This window comes from Neolamprologus multifasciatus, chromosome 10 (assembly GCF_963576455.1).
Source record: "Neolamprologus multifasciatus chromosome 10, fNeoMul1.2, whole genome shotgun sequence".
NCBI classification, from domain to species: Eukaryota; Metazoa; Chordata; class Actinopteri; order Cichliformes; family Cichlidae; genus Neolamprologus; species Neolamprologus multifasciatus.
Window position 1 is genome coordinate 10,041,895 of NC_140448.1, and position 19,515 is coordinate 10,061,409.

Below are 19,515 nucleotides of genomic sequence, written 5' to 3' on the forward strand. Positions count from 1 at the left end.
TATGGGAGCCGGTGTCGTTCTGGTTATAATGTGTTGTAATTAGCTATGGGAGACTACATGTCTTTAGGAATTTCTTTTTAAGTGACTTGCAGATTTAAATGTGGTCAAGATGAACTGTTTTGTATCCACATGATGGGCTCAATGACTATATGGGAAATTACAGTGACTAGCTAGTTAAAGCTGTGCAGCAGGAAGCAATTTTTCCTTAAAGAGTGAAAAAACACATATTGCTGACTATTAGATTATTAATCGATTACATAGCACTTCCTTCCTTCCTTCAGCTGCAGTTGTACCGGTAGCTTTAGCACATGTGGTGTCGCAGGTGGGGGTGTGATGTACACCACCAGGTTGTCACATCTCATTGAAATCGGCAAGCACAATGTTGCCTGGAAGCTTTAGACAGCATCCAGGTGTGCCAGTTGATCTGGGTTTACAGTCCACTTCCCATTTTTTTTATTCTCTCATTAGCCAGCTGGTGCCCATTCTTCAGATGTAACATATTTCTGTACAAATTACAGTGTACTGCAGATGGAAACAGACTTTTTTGTTTTTGTTTTTTAAGCATTAAGCGAAAAGAATAGAGACTTCTTCATAATTCATTTAGAGGGATTGGAATCGAGATCTGGTTCTTATAGAACCAGATCGCCACTATTTTCCTCCCCTGGAGGAAAATAGTGGCGCAGTTACAGCGTGGCTATAGATGCATATAGATATAAATATTTTTATTTGGCTGAATATTTTCTATAACCAAGATATGTACAACTTCTTTTCCTATCATGAGCTCATAGTGCAGATTTAACCTACATAGTTATTTAATGTTCTTAACAAATTCAGTAAGTTAATCAACAGAAACTTACTATACAAGTAAGTTTTCATAGTATCTGAAAAAATTACTTTTTTACAGGTGACAATATGCAGCATTTTCAGGCTTGATAACATAGCTCAAACATTATCATTTTATTATTAGCCAAAACCCCTAACCAGTACCTAGTACCTTAAAGATGACTTAATAGAAAACTAATATGGCTCCAGGTTATTACTAATAGTTAAACAACTAAGGTCAGTATTCCATCAAGGTCATGAAAAGTGTTTAACACTTCAATGTTACTGAACTTTTGAAATTCTTCCTAAAGTGTTGTTCAGTGTTGTGGACGTCAACTTTAGCTGCTAATGAGGGGCGGAGCTGTGTGTCTATCTGTCTGCAGTGGTTGTGTGTGAAGTTGTCAACTGGAGGGCGTGAAGAAGTTGTTGGTATAAATATTGCTGCAACTTGCTTTTTTGTGCACATGCCAAAGGAGCTTGATCGTGCTGCCACCCAGACCAGTTTCTTGAGGAATGATTTTCTGTTGTACCAGCCACTCAACTTGGGTTAAAACAGGAACTAAAACAATTATGGGCATTCTTCTATAGTTTTCTGCAGAACATCTCCTCTTTCACAGCTGTTACACTAAATCTGGGAATACCTGTGCTCCTGGATTGATACATCATAGAAATTTTACACAAATGAGACCAACTTGCTTCCAGATTTGTGACTTTTGCCCAGCCCACTTGGCCGTTTTATGTGACAGATTGCAAAACTTTGCAGGCACATTGCAAGCCAACACGACTCCAGTGGCATGCTGCAGGCTTTCATGCACAGAAACAGCAAAGATGAGAAAAAAACTATGTAATATATCGCACTCCCTGACAGGTGGCATTCTAATGAAATCATCAGGGTCACTTCAGCTGTCAGTGGTTCTAATGTTGGAGTTTATTGGTACAAACACTGAATAAAACAGGACTTGATCTATTAATTGAATACTGAAAAAAGTACATAATGGACATTGTAATTTATAAAGATATGATAACGATGATAATCTTTGGGTGTAGCATTATTTCGAAAATTCGCATCACATGTTTAAGTTCAGTCAACATCAGGACATCAATGGCCTCCTTCAGAAAAAAATAATGAGACCTGTTTTCATCTTACTCTTAAAGACAAATTAGTTTGTTTTTCAAATTAAGAGTCCATGATTTCATTTCTAATTCTCAAATGGATCTGAGTACTGCAGATGTGCGATTGTGCGCATGGAAGGTCAGTTGAATGTCCTGGATGTTGCAGTGTAGCTGCTGTGACTGACTCACTGACCACAGGCTTTTACCGCAGGAGCTATTCTGCCGACACCCATGAAAAATGTCACGTCAGATGGTAAATGTTTGCTTCACACATTTGCCTTCTACACATGATTGGATATATTGTAATAGATGACACAGTAGTGAGTAGTATATACTAGTTCAATAACATTTACATTTTTAGAGGTCGGAAGATGTTTGTTTCTGCTGGAGGCAGCTAAAAACAGAGGGGGGGATATCAAGTTGAAAAGAGAGTAAGGCAGGAGAACATGTGTTTCTGAGATGGAAAACAATGAAAGGATAACACTTCTGTCAAGGAAGAGAAAAAGTGCCGTTCCAGTGATTTCACCTTGCTGTCAGATGGAGATACATATGTTGGTCATAAAAGCTGCAAGATTCTGCTGTGTATACTCTTTAAAGATGGATTCCTAATCAGTAAATCATGACAATCTAAGAAACGTAAAAAGAAATAGACACCCATTTCTTTGCTAGAAATTCCATGGATTGCGACATGTGTGACCGAGATTTTAGGTGTAGACTTTACTGCAAAGCGTGCTCCCATGAAATTAATTCTCTTGTAGCTGCAATATATTCAGAAAGAAACTGTGAAGTAATTCTGAATTTAAAGGTGGGAATTGTCATCTCTAAGATAATCAGCTATAGAAATGTATTAAATCGATCCTTCCTGTTGCTTGCAAGTTATTTGAATATTATTTACCATGCAGTACTCATATCCTCTGTGAAGAATAGCACATGTTGTGAGGTTATACAGTCATATGAAGAAGGTTTTCACGGAATTTAAAACTAAGTACACCTGATTAGTTAATTGCTTTTAGAACCAGAAATTTCAAGTAATTATCCTATGTTTGATTGCTGGACGGATGACCTCACATTTGACTCTAAAATTCAGTATACCTCCACGAAAATGCAGTTCAGAGTTCGCAACCTCAAATAGCTGTTCGAAGATTTTTCCTTAGAACTAACTAGTAACCACCGCATTTTCACAGAAACCGCATATATCCTCAGCATTTTTTTTCTTAGAGCAAAAAGCAGCTTGGGGTGGTGAAATACGCCTGTACTCAGAGGTGGGAGGTGTGAAAGTAGCCAATCCGAGAGTGTTATTAATCTCACCTCATTGCATCAGATGCAATCCAGTATTCCGGCATCATAACAGTTTACTGCCTGTAGTTATCTCAAGCGTTTCGCTGAGTGTTCTTGTGTTTTTCATTCTGTTCTTCTTAAAGCCCTAAGATGGCACCGAAACGCATATCTAGGATTAAAAATAAAATAAAAATACCATATTTTCTGCACTATAAGGCACACTTAAAGTCCTTTAATTTTATCAAAAATCGACAGTGCGCCTTATAATCCGGTGCGCCTTATGTATGAATTCTGGTTGTGCTTACTGACCTCGAACCGATTTTATGTGGTCAAAAGACTGTCAAAAAATGTTTAGTCTTTTATCTTTAATGAAATGATCAGTGTTGCTGCAGGAGTAACAATTAATTTTAACATCCGTTGACGTTAGCAGGAAGTTAGCTTGCTAGTTTCCACCTAAACATGATATACCATGTTCTGACTGAGAGATTTCTGAAAAAATGAAAAAGTACAGCTCTGCTATCACTTCCAACATAAATAAATACAGAAAACTAAACAGCAGTGACTTTTGTAGGGTTACTGAAGTTGGACTAGCTGGTATATAATGATGTGCTACATTATTGCTAGCGACACAGCTATGTTAGCATAACATAAACACAATGAAGCTGGAGGATGAAAGCTAGCTTTTTTCCACTTGATAAAAGTTAACGTGAGGGTTCACTAAGTTAGGAGCAAATGCAATCACATACCAGGATGCTGTAAACAGACCAAACTTCAGTCAGGAGAACAACTGAGATAATTCATCCACAATATGAGGTTAGTCATGAATATACTACAACAGGGGTAGGCAACCTTTCTGATGACGAGTGCCATCTAAAATTTCCTCAGAAGTCAGTGTGCCATATGATTGCATTAGCAATAAATTGAATAACGCTCTTTATTAACAGTTACACAATATATAGAACCACTTTATAGAATTATATTTGTTCGCAGATGTTGGCAGCTATCAGCGAATAGTTATCAGCTATTTTGAAACAAAAAAAATAAAAAGACATTTTTTATCCATAACAGCAAATGAACTGTACAACAGAAAATGCAAATGCTATTTATGGTCTCCTCACAACAATGATAAGAAAAATAAACTGAGCCAATATGGCATGTTTGTTAATACACTCTGATCTCTGGTCTCCCACTCAGAGACACAGGTCTTCGAGTGTCCAGCATTCAGACAGCTACCTGAGGACACTCTTCATGTGAGAGAAAATCTGCTCACACAGATATGTAGAGCCAAATACTGTCAATAAGGCCTCTGCAATGCTCTGAAGACAGTTAAACTTGTCAGGTATTGATGTCCAGCAGGTGAAAATGCAAGCTCCATGAACACGCACAGCTGTGGATTCCAGCTGCTTCGATGTTGCGTTAACTGGCATTAACTCAGCCAGTTAATGCGAGACAAGTCTAGCTGCTCATTACAGATTTCTGGTTTGATCAGAAAATAAAACATTGGTCCATACACCTGAAAGTCCCAAAAACGCATTGTGAATTCTGTCTCGAATCTACAGATGTATCCGTATATTTCTTCCTTCCCTTATAACTTCCCTTCAACTCATTCATGTCACCTAAAAGGTAAACCTGTTTCTCCATCACCTGTTCAGCTCTGATGATTCAGTAAGGACATCTCCTGGTTTCATCTTCATGTTTCCCTCTCACCTGATAACCAAACCAATGACCAGCAGCTTTTACGGCTGTGGCTCCAGCAAACATAAGCTGATACTGGTTAGAATTTATTAAATATTAATTTCAACAGCTGATCAAGCTTAAACGTGCTGCTGTTGTTTAACACGACCTCCAGCGGTTTCCTCTTTCTGGCGAGAAGTGGGCGATAAACAAACGAGAGAAAAGCCGATCAGCCGATCATTGATCGGTTTCATGATTGAAGTAGAAACAGGAGAGGGAGGGGAGAGAATGACAGAAGAAGAGGAGGCTGTGCAGCATAAAGACACAGAATAACTCCAGCTTTGTGTCAAGACGAAACGCGTAATATTTTCTCTGAATACGGGATGATTCCGTCTTTTTACGGGACGGTTGGCAACTCTACTAACTAACCTTATGAATAAAATAAAGTTCACTATCAGTAACATCATAGCACCCACCCAGCTGTATAGAAACTCCGTCATGCTAGCTCATGCAGTACGAGTTATTGTAACTGACTGTAAAAAGTCAGCACAACGAAAATAAACTCCACCTAAACTTGGTTTATATCTGACCCAGATAGTCTGCAGGTCATAACCTCTTACCAGAAATTCAGTTCACCTGACACTCGGACCGGCGGCCGCCTCGGGTCTCTCCTCCTCCTGCCTCCCCGGGTCTCTCCTTCTCTTGCCTCCCCTTTCCCTCATCCACCTGCTGGCCTCCACCACTTGCTAATGTTACTGAATCTGTGGAAGCTCTGCGATAGCCACCACCAGACAACTGAGTTATTTTTACACACCGGCCAGCATCTGGCCAATCCACAACCTTTCATTGTTTATACCGTTACAAAAATAAAAAATCATCGGCCCATAAAAACGGAAAATCACCATTGAGCATACCGGGCATTTGCCATTAGCCCAGCTATGGTTGTGCCATTAGTTAGCCCTTCGCGTGCCAGCCGTGGCACGCGTGCCTGGGGTTGCCGAGCCCTGTACTACAACAACGTGGGAATGGAGCAGCTGCGAAAGAATTTAACATAATGAATCAATGGTATGGGAGTGGAGGAAGCACATCCAAAATTTGCTGTTTTTTATTCTGCGGGTGCTCTATAACTGTAACCCTCAAAAATTTCGGGAGTCTGCTGCACTTTGGTATACAGACGAGTTCATGGTCGACTCATTTCCTGTGAATGCAAAATAAGCCCAAACCATAGCCCCTCCACCACCGTGCTTGACAGTTGTAGTGCTGTGCATTATGGCTAAACATCTGTACTTTGTCTCGCTTGCCTAAAGGACATTGTTCCAGAAGCTTTGTGATTTGTTCAGGTGAATTTTGCAATGGCTGCTACTTACTGTTTTTAATTCCTATGGAAGGACTGCTTAGACTGCGAGATCTCTCTTTTTCACACAACTGCTGTAATCATGTTTCATAATGAAGACTAATAGTTTGTCAGTTGTTTATGTTTTTTCTTAGAGATTAATTAGCAAAATCCAGATATTACATATTTTGCAAGCAGAGAGTTAGGGATTAGGGTTACTTAGATGTGAGAGGGTTAAATTTGTAAATGATATGTTCATTGCTGCTGATGGTGCTGGTAGAGCTTTTGTAATCCCCGATGATATCAGTAGTGCAGGTGAAACTCTGGGCCTCCAAAGCAGATTGGTGTCGCAACACGTTTCAGATCATATCTCTACGTTAGATAATTTCCTCCTGTTGTAAGGAGTTGTTACACCAAAGCATATATCTATTGTGGTGGCATACTTCCAAATAAAGCATCCAAGGCTTTCCTCTTGCAATGTCTCACCGCTACTGGAGTATTAAAGCAAGTGTTACTTTAAATTCAGTATGGTATAACCTTGCTGTGGATCTCTGCATGGAGTCCAAATCTGATTAGACTCAAATAGCTGTTATGACAGCAATACTGAACTATGCTGACCTTGCTCTCATTATTTTTGAGATTTCATTTCTCTGGCTTTTCTTTTTCGCTGCAACTCGATCATTTCTGATTAGTCAGTTTTTTGTCTGCGAGCTGAACGGACACCAGAAAGACATTTCTCTGCCCTCTCGTCGACCTTGGTTGTCATGACACTGAATTACAGCTAGTTACAGATCAAGGACAACAAGAGAGGCGAAAACTGTTAAATTCCAAGATCAAGTAAGTCAGAGGCTTTTACAGCGATGGACTGGGGAATTCAGACTGTGTGGGATGACCATGCAAGATGAATGTGTGTACTGAATGGAAAGAGGAGCTAGTTTTCCTAAGTATGAGCAACTACGAGCTGAAACATACACCTGCTGTACACTTAAAGAAATTACATTTTAATGGTTTCAACTCCTGTCATAGTGTAATATACGTGTAGCTTTTATTTCTGGTGACAGAAATGTCACATACATATTTCTGTGCAAATCTGGGACTGCAAACATCCAAAAATACAGATGACACAGCAACCACAAGAATAATGTTCGGCAAATCGGATGGTAGTACAGCTGGTAGTACAGTTTTTCAATTGATTTTATTTTCCTCTTCTTGTTCTTCTGTCTGAACAGATTGTGCCACAGTCTCCAACTTTAAGCCTAATGGTAATCAATGGGCTGAGGAGGCTCCAAATTGGCCTGCTCCTGTTTCTTTAGTGTTAAACAGATGTTGGGAAGAATTGCTGGACATGCCTGTCATTAATGCTGAACAATTATTGAAAACCTTTTTCCAAAGGTTTCTTTCACTCCTCTGCTCTGAGTGAAAAACTCAATGTAAATCTCCCGACATTGTATGAAATCTGTAGCAGCTTCTCATAAGTCAGTACAGTGATATAAAGCTCAGGGGAAATGTTCCCAGTGGACACATAACCTAAGTTGGCATCTACTCCAAACACACACTAGAAAAGTATGTCCAGCACTAAAAATGTCCCCGAGGTGCCTGCCTTAAAAAGAGTGCCAGGTGTGGCATACTTGGTAAAAGGCCTAGGGGGGGCTAACTGAGAAAATACTGGAGGGACTCCAGCCCAGCTGCCAGGGGAGTGCCTGGAGTTCCTCCGGGAAGAGCACCATAATAAACTGCATAGGGAAAGATACAAGGTTTAGTAGAAAGATGACTGGATGAGATGGACTGTAAGAGGAAAATTTATCAGGCTGCATGGTATAAAAAGTCTAGGAATTTAGCGCATAATAAGTCTGACATTCTTATTTCTTTGAATCTTAACTAATGCACTGGATGCACAATATGATCGCACTTATAACTGTAATGATGTGTGGACTGGTACTTATATAGTATAAATATGTCTTTTAAAAAAAAGGTGGTATTGTAAAATGGATTCTTTGTACAGGGAGTGAGTGTGTGCACAACAATTTCACAGCATCTGAAATGATAAGTATCAGGGACCAAGCAGTAAGGCATAAAGGACACAGGTGTTTAATTTAAAAAAAAAAAAAAAAAAAAAAAAAAAAAAAGGGAGGGGGGGGGGGGTTATTGACCCCAAAATATGAAAATATATTTAACAAAGCCAAAAAACTTAAACAGGCAGACCAACAAAAGAGGTCAACTCAATAAACTAAACTCAAGATAACAATTAACAAACCCTCAAACAAACATAAGACAAACTGACCTGCTGAAATGACACAGGGGGAACTTAAATACTGGTTTAGCTAAACCAAATGACACATACAGGGGGGAAACAAAATGGCTGCCATATAACCAACTAATACAAAACAATTAAACAAACTTGAAACACCCCCCCAGGCAATGAAGCATGTGGTTTCATCCAATTAGGCTGTCAGTGGTACTTCAGCCTCCCAGTCCTTTGCCACACCTTTAGCCAGACAGGAGGAGAAGCCAACTCCCAGGTAACTCATACAAAGAAAGATGTATTAATATAACATAAAACAGAACTTGCAGTGTAACCTTGCAGTGTTAATATGTGTGCACACCATATAAACATTGGAAGGTGTGATGGAAAAATAAATACATTTAATAAAGAAACAATATTGAACAATAAGTAGAATATATTTAAAGTAGTGACTGCAAAGTAAACGAAAGTGAATCAACTGGCGGTGAGGTGTGGAGCTTACCATGTGTGGCTTGCCATCACAATGAGAAAAATGCTCCCAAAGAAAGTGATGGACGACAAGAACACCATTAGCACGGCCATAAGGCCTTTTGTCATTCTGATGTGTTTAAACGCCTGTTTATCACATTTTCAAACAGTTTCCACTCCAACAGATTCTGAACTTCTTTGACTAGCTCCTCTCAAACACTTCAGCTACAGTGAGTGAAAGATGTGAGAAATATTGGCCTAGAGGAACGACTGCAGATGAGACATTTGCAGTCGGGCAAAGGTACCGTTTGATATTACCCAAAGCACTTCACCCCCACCCTCCTACTTCAGCTTCTCTCCGGTGCATATTATCTGCTTAAACCAGGCGAGTGGATGACAGAATAAAGAAGCAAACAAAGAAAAATCAGTCACATTGAAAAGGCTATGAATGATACAAGGCAAGGGACAATATACTGCATAATGCCACGCCGGATAATATTATCAATATATTGTTGGTAGATGTGGCAAGAATATGAGTGGGAGGATCTGGTGAGGAAGATTAGTTATGATGTAAAGGTTATCTCATGCATAAATGCAAACTTTAAATTCAAAATTTATTAATCAGCAATGTAGAAATCTTTTCCCATCATGCCTTCTTCCCAGGAAGATGGGAATATTTGTCTTCATATGTTTAAATTAATTAATTAATCAGTCCCTCCCATAGCTGCAGTCAAGAAAAATGATCAGCTTCCAGTATATCTTTTCTCCCAAAGCTCCAAGCAGCTTCACTAATCCCCTCCATTCGATTTGAGTCGCCTTTGGCTCTCAGCGGCAAGACAGCGAGAAGTTCAGCGGGTGCGTCGTCAGGCCACTTTGGATATCAGGATTCTTATCAGTCATCCGGCAGCTCTCACATCAACTCAGATGGGGTGACGCACATTTGAGATAGAGACAAGGTAGTTGGACGAGGATGCTGTGGCATTTCCTGAGGTGCCCACTTGGAATTCAGACTGCATGAGCAGTAACAGCAGCAGCAGCCAAATGCTTAAGAGATTAAAAATTTGTTGGAATGGAAGTTAATCAACGAGACCGTTTGTTTGTTCCTTCCTTTTCTCCTGTTCTATTATCAGGGTTCAACAGCTTTTCAAGCCGCTAACTTTAAAAGGGTGCTCTCGGTAATATACGAATGATGCAGCACTACAATAGGTATGTCAAATCCACATGTACCGCTTTAATATGAGCTGTAGAGTGCTGCATTTACTGTCCAATATATATTGCAATTCTCCAGTGTACAAGTATGTATTCACTATGTGCACAGGAACAAAAATCATGCTCTTCTTTCTTAATTTTTCTTCAAAAACAATCCGAGGGCACGAACTGTTGGGGATTAAAATATGAAACACAATTTATGAAGTCCATTGCAAGTACTAGTGTGAAAAGCATTGCATTGTTGTTATTACAATGTAATCTACCAGGAATGAGCATCTATGTGACATCTTTCCAGTTGTTGTCTCCTCCTGTTCCATCAAATGTTAAAGGGGACTCGTTCTGCTCTTTTCCAGCAATATATTTTTTTTATTTTGGGACTCCACTAGAGTAGCTTTGCATAATTTACTTTTAAAGCTGCAGATAGAAAAAAGAAAAACCTTTTATTTAACTGATACAGGCCCTTTATGCAGCTCTCTAAAAGCTGACTTTCTTCTGATTGACTGACTGCAGAAAAAGAGGCTCCTCTTCCTGTTGCTGTGGAGGTTTCAAACTGTTCCTGGCAACTAATTTGTTTGTTAAGGCAAGATAGATCTATGCTTTCATGCTATTTACACCTAGCTTTTGACCCTATCATCTCAATGTCGCAGCAGAAATCAGACCAACATTTTTCACATCTTCTATCGTCCAATTCTGGTGGAATCGCTGTGTGAACTGTAGCCTCAGTTTCCTGTTTTTAGCTGACAGGACTGGCAGTTGGTGTGGTCTTCTGCTGTGGCAGTTCATCTTTTTCAAGGTAATGCTGTGCATTCAGAGATGCTCTTCTGCATACCTCAGTTGTAATAAGTGGGTCACTCCTACCATTGGGTTTGAATATCAAGACAAGTATTTAAATGGTAAATGATAAATGGACTTGTTCTTATATAGCGCTTTTCTACTCTGTCTGAGCACTCAAAGCGCTTTATACAACTAATTCATTCACCCAATCACACCCATTCACACAAGCACTTTTTTCTGACCTAAGTGCTAAGTAATTTACCATTCATACACATTCACACTCCGATGGATGCATCGGAGAGCAACGCGGGGTTAGTATCTTGCCCAAGGATATTTGGCATGCAGACTGGAGCAGCCTGGGATCGAACCACCGACCTTCTGGTTAATGGCTGACCTGCTCTGCCACCTGAGCTACAGCCACCCCAATTTAAGTGATTTAATGTTGCTTCTACCTCAAAATTCCAGGGATAGCTCAGTAGGTATAGTGTTTGCCCCATGATCAGAAGGTCGAGGGTTCAAATCCACTGATTTAATGTTGCTTCTACCTCAAAATTCCAGGGATAGCTTTGTAGGTATAGTGTTTGCCCCATGATCAGAAAGTCGAGGGTTCAAGTCCACTGAACGGCTACCCTGAGGTACCCTTGAGGAAGGTAACGTTTCTACACACTGCTTCCTGGGCTTTGGGGTGAATTCGATGTCTGTGAAATATACAGACAAAAACTTTGGCCATTAACAGGAACTGGGTCCACTGTTGCCTTGTGCCTTCCTCTTTAGGAAATTTGGTTTAGAACCAAGAAGCTGCTGTGCTCATATCTACACCTCTTGCTGTGCCTGTGATAACCATATCAGGAAATCCATCCATTCATCCATCCATCTTCTTCTGCTTTATCCGGGGCCGGGTCGCGGGGGCAGCAGCCTAAACAGAGAAGCCCAGACCTCCCTCTCCAGGACTGATCCCCGGCTACCAAGACTATCAGGAAATCCCTGCCAGTTAATATCAGCCACGGCCAAAAGTAGAAAAAAAATCGTTGGAAAATAGTTGCTTAGAGCAATTCAATTTGATTTTATTCATACAGCTCCAAAAAACAACAACAGCCACCTTTATATTGCAATACTTGATTTTGTAAAGCTAAGACTCAGAGAGAACCCCAACAATCAGACAAACCCCTGTGGGCAAGCATTTGGGAATGGTGGGAAGGAAAAACCTGCTACTTTAAATTTTGCCTGTGTTTAATATGAACATCCACCATTGTAACAGAATAGATGACAGTAAGGAAAAGCAAATAGGTCCATCTATTTTGTATTCTTCAGCGCACTCTGCTTCATTGCTAGACAAGTCACATTCTTGTTAATGAAAAGGCTGGTTTTTTGTTTGTTTTTAAATGGGGTTCAACATGGATTTGGTTTGTTTAGCTGTGTTTAGGTCAAAGCTACTGAGACCCTTCAGGAGAACAAAGCATTTTCAGAGGTGACTCATGCTGCACAAGTGGGTGTAACCTGAAGGTTCAATGAATAAAATCCTCACAACTTTTCCAGCGGCCTCACCTTTCTGACCCTTCTCTCTAATAAAACCACCGAAGCTCATTGCCTCACACTTGAGATTCGCCCCTCACTGTCTTCACAGACATCTTGTTTGAAATGAGGATGCATCACAGTGAGGAAGTGATGCTGATTCACGGGGCGTTTAAATCGGTGGTAGCTGTGTAGCAGTAAATCTTCAAACCCAATCACAACTTTTCCCTAAAATCTGATTTGGTTACCTTTTCCTCTGGCCAGTCCCGATGTAACCTCAGAGCTCCTTTAGCTGGTAATGAAATTCAGTCCCTGTTGTGTGTACAGCAAAGATTTAATCAAATAGTTTGAAACTGCTTTATATATTCAGCATCCTGGGGCTGTGGGATAAAATAACTGGCCCCACAAAACGAGGCAGATCCGTCACCAAGCGAAGCACACATTTGCACACAACAGCACACTTGAACTTTAGCTTCCACAATTACTCCTCTTCACTAAGGTTTATTTGCCATCACTCTGTCAGCTCATGAAGCACCTTCATCTCTTCCTGCCACCCGAACAGCTCTCATTACCGCTCACTTCCCTCCAGCCTCGCTGCTCATTCCACACCTTCTGGCTGCCAGCAGGCACCAGCATGTCCTGGGAGACCAACACTACATCTCTTCCCCGGCCAAGAGTGCAATCCTTCACCTGTCAGACTGGTTCAGTGCACTAACCTTGGATTGGCGCCAGTCCACTCACTCAGTGAATGCCCGTTCCACTAACTCAGACTGCTGGGCCCACACGCATTTTGTTCCCACCACCAGCCCAGCGAGTCTGCTGCTTCTTCTCAGGGTGTCAGTCATCCATGTAAGATGCTAACACTACAGCAGAAAGTGACCACATCGAGGTTAGCTTTCACAAACAATATGGTGTGCCACTAAAGGTATCAAACGCCTTTGATGTTTAGTCCCTTTCATTTCAGCTGAGGAATATTGGAAATCAGGGATGCCCTTCAGAAATGGGACTAAGTAATAATTAATTAAAGAGACGCCTTTTACAGAACATTGCTAATTAAGAAACTTTCACAGGATAACATTTAAATCCATAATGTCTACTACAGAAAGTAAACTTCCCAAAAGGTTTGCACATATATGATTAGGTTAGAAACTTTTCCTTGTGCTCCAGGAGGCAGAATACCCTTGATTTAATACCCGTGTTTATCCCATCTAATGATGCCATCAGAAAATATGCCACCAGCAGCTTGGTTTTAATGCGCTCTCCTGCCTTGTACTGCAACCATGGAAGTGACAAAACAGCCAATTTAAATTCCAAATTAAAGCTTTCTCTGCAAAAGTACTCAGTCAAAATCAAAGCCAAAAACCCAAACTAAATTAAAGTGATTAAATATTATAATTTAGGCTTTAAATATTTTAAAACTATGGTAAATGGCCTGCATTTGTATAGCGCTTTACTCAGTCCCTAACGACCCCAAAGCGCTTTACACTACATTCAGTCATTCACCCATTCACACACACATTCACACACTGGTGACGGCAAGCTACATTGTAGCCACAGCTGCCCTGGGGCGCACTGACAGAGGTAAAACCAGCCTCAGGTTAACGGCGTGCACCATTCGCCGCTCCAGTAAGTCGGCGTTTTTGATATCATTCATTTGGTGACAAATGCTGCAGCGTTGGGTTTTTAATTTCAGGGCTGTAAAATGCTTTACTATAATCTGTTTCTGCAACACTGTGTGCTTGCTGCTCCTAAACATAGAGCATAGGTGTCAAACTCTGGCCCGTGGGCCAAATTTGGCCCGCAGCCTAATTACATTTGGCCCGCGAAGCCATACCAAATTACTATTAGAGCTGGCCTACTGGTATTATACAGCTAATATATATATTGTTTCATATTAACCTTTGCTTGTTCCATATTCAGTTTTTCAGCAAAACTTGTTTGAGTCCATAAGAAGAGATTCATTCTTAAATCTGGAGGAAGATTTTTTTTTTTTTCAGTAAATATTAATGTTAGCCCGCGACCTTGTTCCAGTTTTGAATTTTGGCCCACTGTGTATTTGAGTTTGACACCCCTGACATAGAGGATAAAGCTGTGCAAAAGTCCATGCAAGTTTGTTTCCTGTCTATAGAAAATAGTCAGTCGTCATCACTTTAACAGGGAGTGTAGTGCTGTTGTGTACAAATATTAATTACTGTCTGGATTTTGAGATATAGCAGCTCACTGTTTTTACTCACTTACTTTTCATGTAAGTGAGCAATTGTGCAGTGTGGGGAAACTGAGACTTTTTGTGGAAAATATGTAGGAATCAGCTATCAAGAGGACCAAAAGCACAGAGTGACTCCTGTTAATGGTTGTTAACAAGTAATCGTTCAGTGTAACACTTCACAGTTTGATTCTTTTTTAAATTTGTGTCATCAAAATAAATATCATAAAAATGGGCTTACACCACCCTTTTAAATAAATACACAAATGGATATTTTACATGAAAAAAACATGGACTGTACCATTGTCATGTAGGCAGTAATAGACTGCTACTAACAAGTCTTTACTTACATTTCTCTGTCAATTCATTTAACTAGCAGTAGCTAGTCATTGTAACTAGTCAGATATAAGGATCGTTAAATACACAATATATTCAGACCCTCTGCGGTGTGGAAAGAGAGGACATGCACAAGGTGGGCGCTTTGAAGGTTACTCTGTGTCCTCTCATCAACAATACTTCACTGGCCTTTGGATCGAGTCCACGAGTTAACATTTAATGCCTTAGTGTTGCTGATAAATTAACATGTGTTCAAATGCACATATTAAGTCATATTTTACATCAAGTTAGTGGGTTTAGACACCCCCGGACACTGGTACAGTCCACTCCCACAGACAAAACAAAGCAAAGAACCAGGTGGTGATGTTACAAATGAAGTGAAGCAACCAGGAAAATAAAATGGATAACGAGAATTTCAAATGCATTTTTCATATGGATAATTTTGCAAATTGAACAAGGAACTACAAAGCACAGGCGTTTGTTATCCTTTTGAATTGAATACCATTTATCTGCTCCTGTTTCAGGCTCCTGCTGCTGCCATGCCGTTTTCTGCAGCACGATATAACAGAGCCATTGTTAAAGTTAGTTGTAACACCTGTGCTCTTCCTAGATACAAGTCAAGTACCCACTGTGAAAAAAGGCCCATTGTTAGCTTAAAGGTCCTGCACACCCACACGGCTGTTTCCACTTATCCTTATTATTAAACCTGCTCAGGCTGGAGAAGAATACAAGCCGAAGCTACGAGCGCTAGCGCACTGCACCTCTTTTAGAGCAGTCATATCGGTTTCATTTACAGTCACTGCCTCAGTAAATAAAACACGAGCCACTTGTGTTCAATGTCAGGGCTTAAAAACTGTGTTAGTCACTCATTTGATATGAAAATGGTCAATAAGAATTAAAAAAGTACGAGTTATTTCCCTCCAAATAGGTCCAACTAATCTTTCCATGTCTTCCTGCAGCCACTAATGAAAATGAATTAATTCTCACAATTCTGTTGCAAACTGATCTGATGATGAATTGGGGCCTTTTACTGATAGTTTTCCGGGCTGTCTTCACACAGCATCGGTAAATATCACTCATCTCATGTTCAAATATTCATAATTCACTTTTAACCATCAAAGTCCAACTTTAGAGTAGCTACACAGAATAATGCGATCAGACATCCTGGCAGTCATTAATAATTAACAGTATTTATATGCTGAGCCTATGACTAATATCAATGTTTAATAAAAGAAAGTATTTGTCAAATTTGGCGTTGACACGAAACTAAGACATACAGCAGTAATCGTTTTTTTCGGGGGTCTTTTTGCTCCTATTGCAACTCCCCCCCCCTGAAATTCAAACATCCTGTTATGTGCAGATATAATGGCTGTTTGGTTCTTTGTGCTTCTTTTAAAATTGGATTCATGCGCTTGTGTTGAGATGGTGTGAATAATGAAGGGGGTTGAGGGAGTGAAACACAGCATCTGGCACGATTATAAAACCTCTGTGTTTCAATAAAAATGATGTCAAATACAGAGGGAATGTCCCATTTCTTTAGTCCTCATCAGTGAATTTAAACAGCTGGCGCCTACTGGAAGAGTTTACAAGAGTGTGTGTTTTTGTGTGTGTGTGTGTCACAGAAAGCGTGTGTGTTTCAGTTAAACATGCAGATGCTACACGCCACACATTTGCTTTGTTTTTTTTTTCTGAAGTGTATATTTGTGCAGCAGATGTTGCTCGAACGGTTTCTTAGCGACTAAGGGGTTCTCATTAATTTTTGAATTTCCATCGGTGCCGTCTGAGAGGCCACAGAGGCTTTTTGTTTGATATATGATTCATGTTAAGTGAGATATCACCTATTGCAGTTAAACTCTTCCCAGCCATTTCTAAAAGCTTTTTTTGTATTTTTGTGTTTTCGGTGTGTCTGAGCTACTTCAAAAACACATGCCTGTCCATTTTTGATAAGTTGCGTGAATGGAAAATCCAGAATTATCCAGTATTACTTCATTCAAATATTTATGAGTACACTGTTATGCTGTCATATTTTAATTTTTTTTTTTTTTGCCAGAGCATAATTATAGAGGTAGGTGCTTATTTGACAGTTGGAATATATCAAACCGTGCCCTGCTCAATGAGGTTCAAGTCGTGAGCTTGGAGTTAAAAGGCTCGGTCTCAGTGGAGTGCACTCACAAGTTACGAAGCCTTAAACATCTGACATCATCTGTCTTATCACTTGCCCTCGGTTCTGGAAGTTGTATTCTTTTTTTTTTTTTTTTTTGAAAATATTTTTATTGAAAAAAGAAAACAGTTACCGAAATACAATCAACCTTTCTTCATTTTCCTAAGTAAATAAACTTATATATATATATATATATGAAAAAAACAACGCATTCTAAAACAAAGACCCCCCCCCCCCAGTCCCACACAGATCAACACAACCATCAAACATATTAGAGGAATATAACAGTAACAGAAGTACATTTAAACAGGCAATACCTCTAGACTAGCAAAATAAGAGATAAAGGGTTGCCACTTGTGAAAAAATTTGGCTGTGCAACCTCTCAACGTATATTTAATTTTTTCAAGTTTTAAAAAAAACATGACATCTTTAAGCCACCGGGTAATAGTAGGATACTTAACAGACTTCCAATGCAACAATATTAGACGTCTCACTAATAGGGATGTGAAGGCTATAATATCCTTTTGTGTGGAATCAAGTGTAAGTGAGCGAACAGGAATCCCAAATACAGCAATTAGAGGACAAGGACGAAGAGTTACCCCAAGAACAGTTGACATAATAGCAAAATACCCTGTCCAGAAACTTTGTAGCTCAGGACACAGAAAAAACATGTGGCTAAGGTGACAAGGAGAACCATGGCATTTATCACATTTATTTTCCACTTCTGGATACAATTCAGAAAGTCTAGACTTAGAGAAATGCACCCTGTGTATGACCTTAAATTGAATAAGTCCAAGATGAGCACAGGAGGTGGAAGATCGTACCCTCGCTATAGCCTGTTCCCAAGACTCCTCATGTATTCGAATTCCTAGTTCTCCTTCCCATGTACACTTAAGCTTAACATTAGAGTGGTTACTAAAAGACAGAATAGCCTCATAGAGTTTCGAAATGGTTCCTCTGTGATAGGGAATAAATGATAACGTAGTTTCCCACTGCTGTTCTGGAGGTAAAGAGGGGAAATTTGGGAAACACTTGGCAACAAAATTTCAAATTTGAAAATAGCGAAACAAATGGGTAATAGGGAGATTATAACGAGAAGACAAGTTGGGAAAACTATCGAAAACACCATCCACATATAAATGTTTGAACTGTTTTATACCCTTGTCACACCACACTGAGAATGTCGAGTCCAAAAGTGAAGGGGGAAACAAATGGTTGTCACTTAGTGGACCCTGGAAGTTGTATTCTTTATTATTTTCCATGTTCACCTTGGTGCAGAGGTGGCATTAGGTTTTGATTCTGTCATTTTGATGGACGCGGTCGTAAAAGAAAATCCATCGTAATCTGATTTTATTTGTCTTTTTATTTTACATTTTTTTTAATGGTAAAATGATGAGTCATACTAGAAGAGTTAATTTTGTTACAATAACTAATATATAGCATAGAAAAGAGTGTCCATTTATGAGGGCATGAAAAGAAAAGATGAACAGAAATCCCAGTTGTGTCATGTCAACAAAACGAGCAGAAGATTAATGATTTTTTAAAATCTTGTGCAGTTACAGCAGAAATGCACAAAAACACCACTGTCGTTGTTCAAACAAAACGGTGTTGAACTCGGTGTACTTGCGCCTGCTTGGCATCATCAAGTCCATCAAGGGAGATTGCTGCAGAGGCAGTTTCTTCCATTTTACATTTTTCCTCTGGGTAGACAACTTTTTTGGGCCCTATTTGAGTCTCAACTCGTCCCTCTGCTGCCACCCTGAATGCTAAAATTACCAGCAGCATTTCAGCACAAGTTTCATAACTGAGGAAGGTTTTCACCCGGGGAAGTGATATGAACCCTCTGAAAGTTTCCAACTTTCTTGGGACTTTCTGAGCATGTGCTGTTAATACTCGGGGGTACAGCCAAACCTGTGAACCTGTCATGGTCATACAGTTAGTCCCAGGTGCACAACTTTTGTACACAACCTCAGTGAATTTTAAATCAAACAACCAAGATGTGATTGAAGTGCATACTTTCCAGCTTTAATTTAAGGGTTTACAACAAATTAGTAACTGTTTAGTAATTGGAGCCATTTTTACTTGAGCCTCAGGCTCAAAACCAGTCGGACACTTGGCTGTAAGCTGTTTGCTGCCCAAGTGAAACCACTGGTTTCAAACGGCTCTCGAACAAGACATTTCAAAGTTCTGAAAAAAATAAACTCATTGGACAGATAAAACCAAGATGAACTTTTCAACCAGAAGCTGTAAAACTGACAGGGCTTCACATTGTAAATGGATACTGACCCAAAGCAATCTGCAAAAACAACCCTAGAGTTTCTCAAGGCAAAGAAATGAGAAATTCTTCAGTGGCCAAGTCAGTTACGTGATCTCAGTCCAATAAAGAGCTT

General features: G+C 39.8%; 1 protein-coding gene and 1 long non-coding RNA gene across 3 annotated transcripts in view; both read left to right on the forward strand.

Moving 5' to 3' along the window:
* The window catches only part of gabra3 (gamma-aminobutyric acid type A receptor subunit alpha3), a 109,061-nt gene that overhangs the window by 39,242 nt on the left and 50,304 nt on the right, over positions 1 to 19,515 (forward strand). The window lies entirely within an intron of this gene.
* Positions 4,917 to 17,886, forward strand: LOC146509597 (uncharacterized). Its single transcript, XR_014876527.1, has 2 exons — positions 4,917 to 14,192; positions 14,515 to 17,886. It is a non-coding gene; the product is annotated as an uncharacterized LOC146509597 (long non-coding RNA).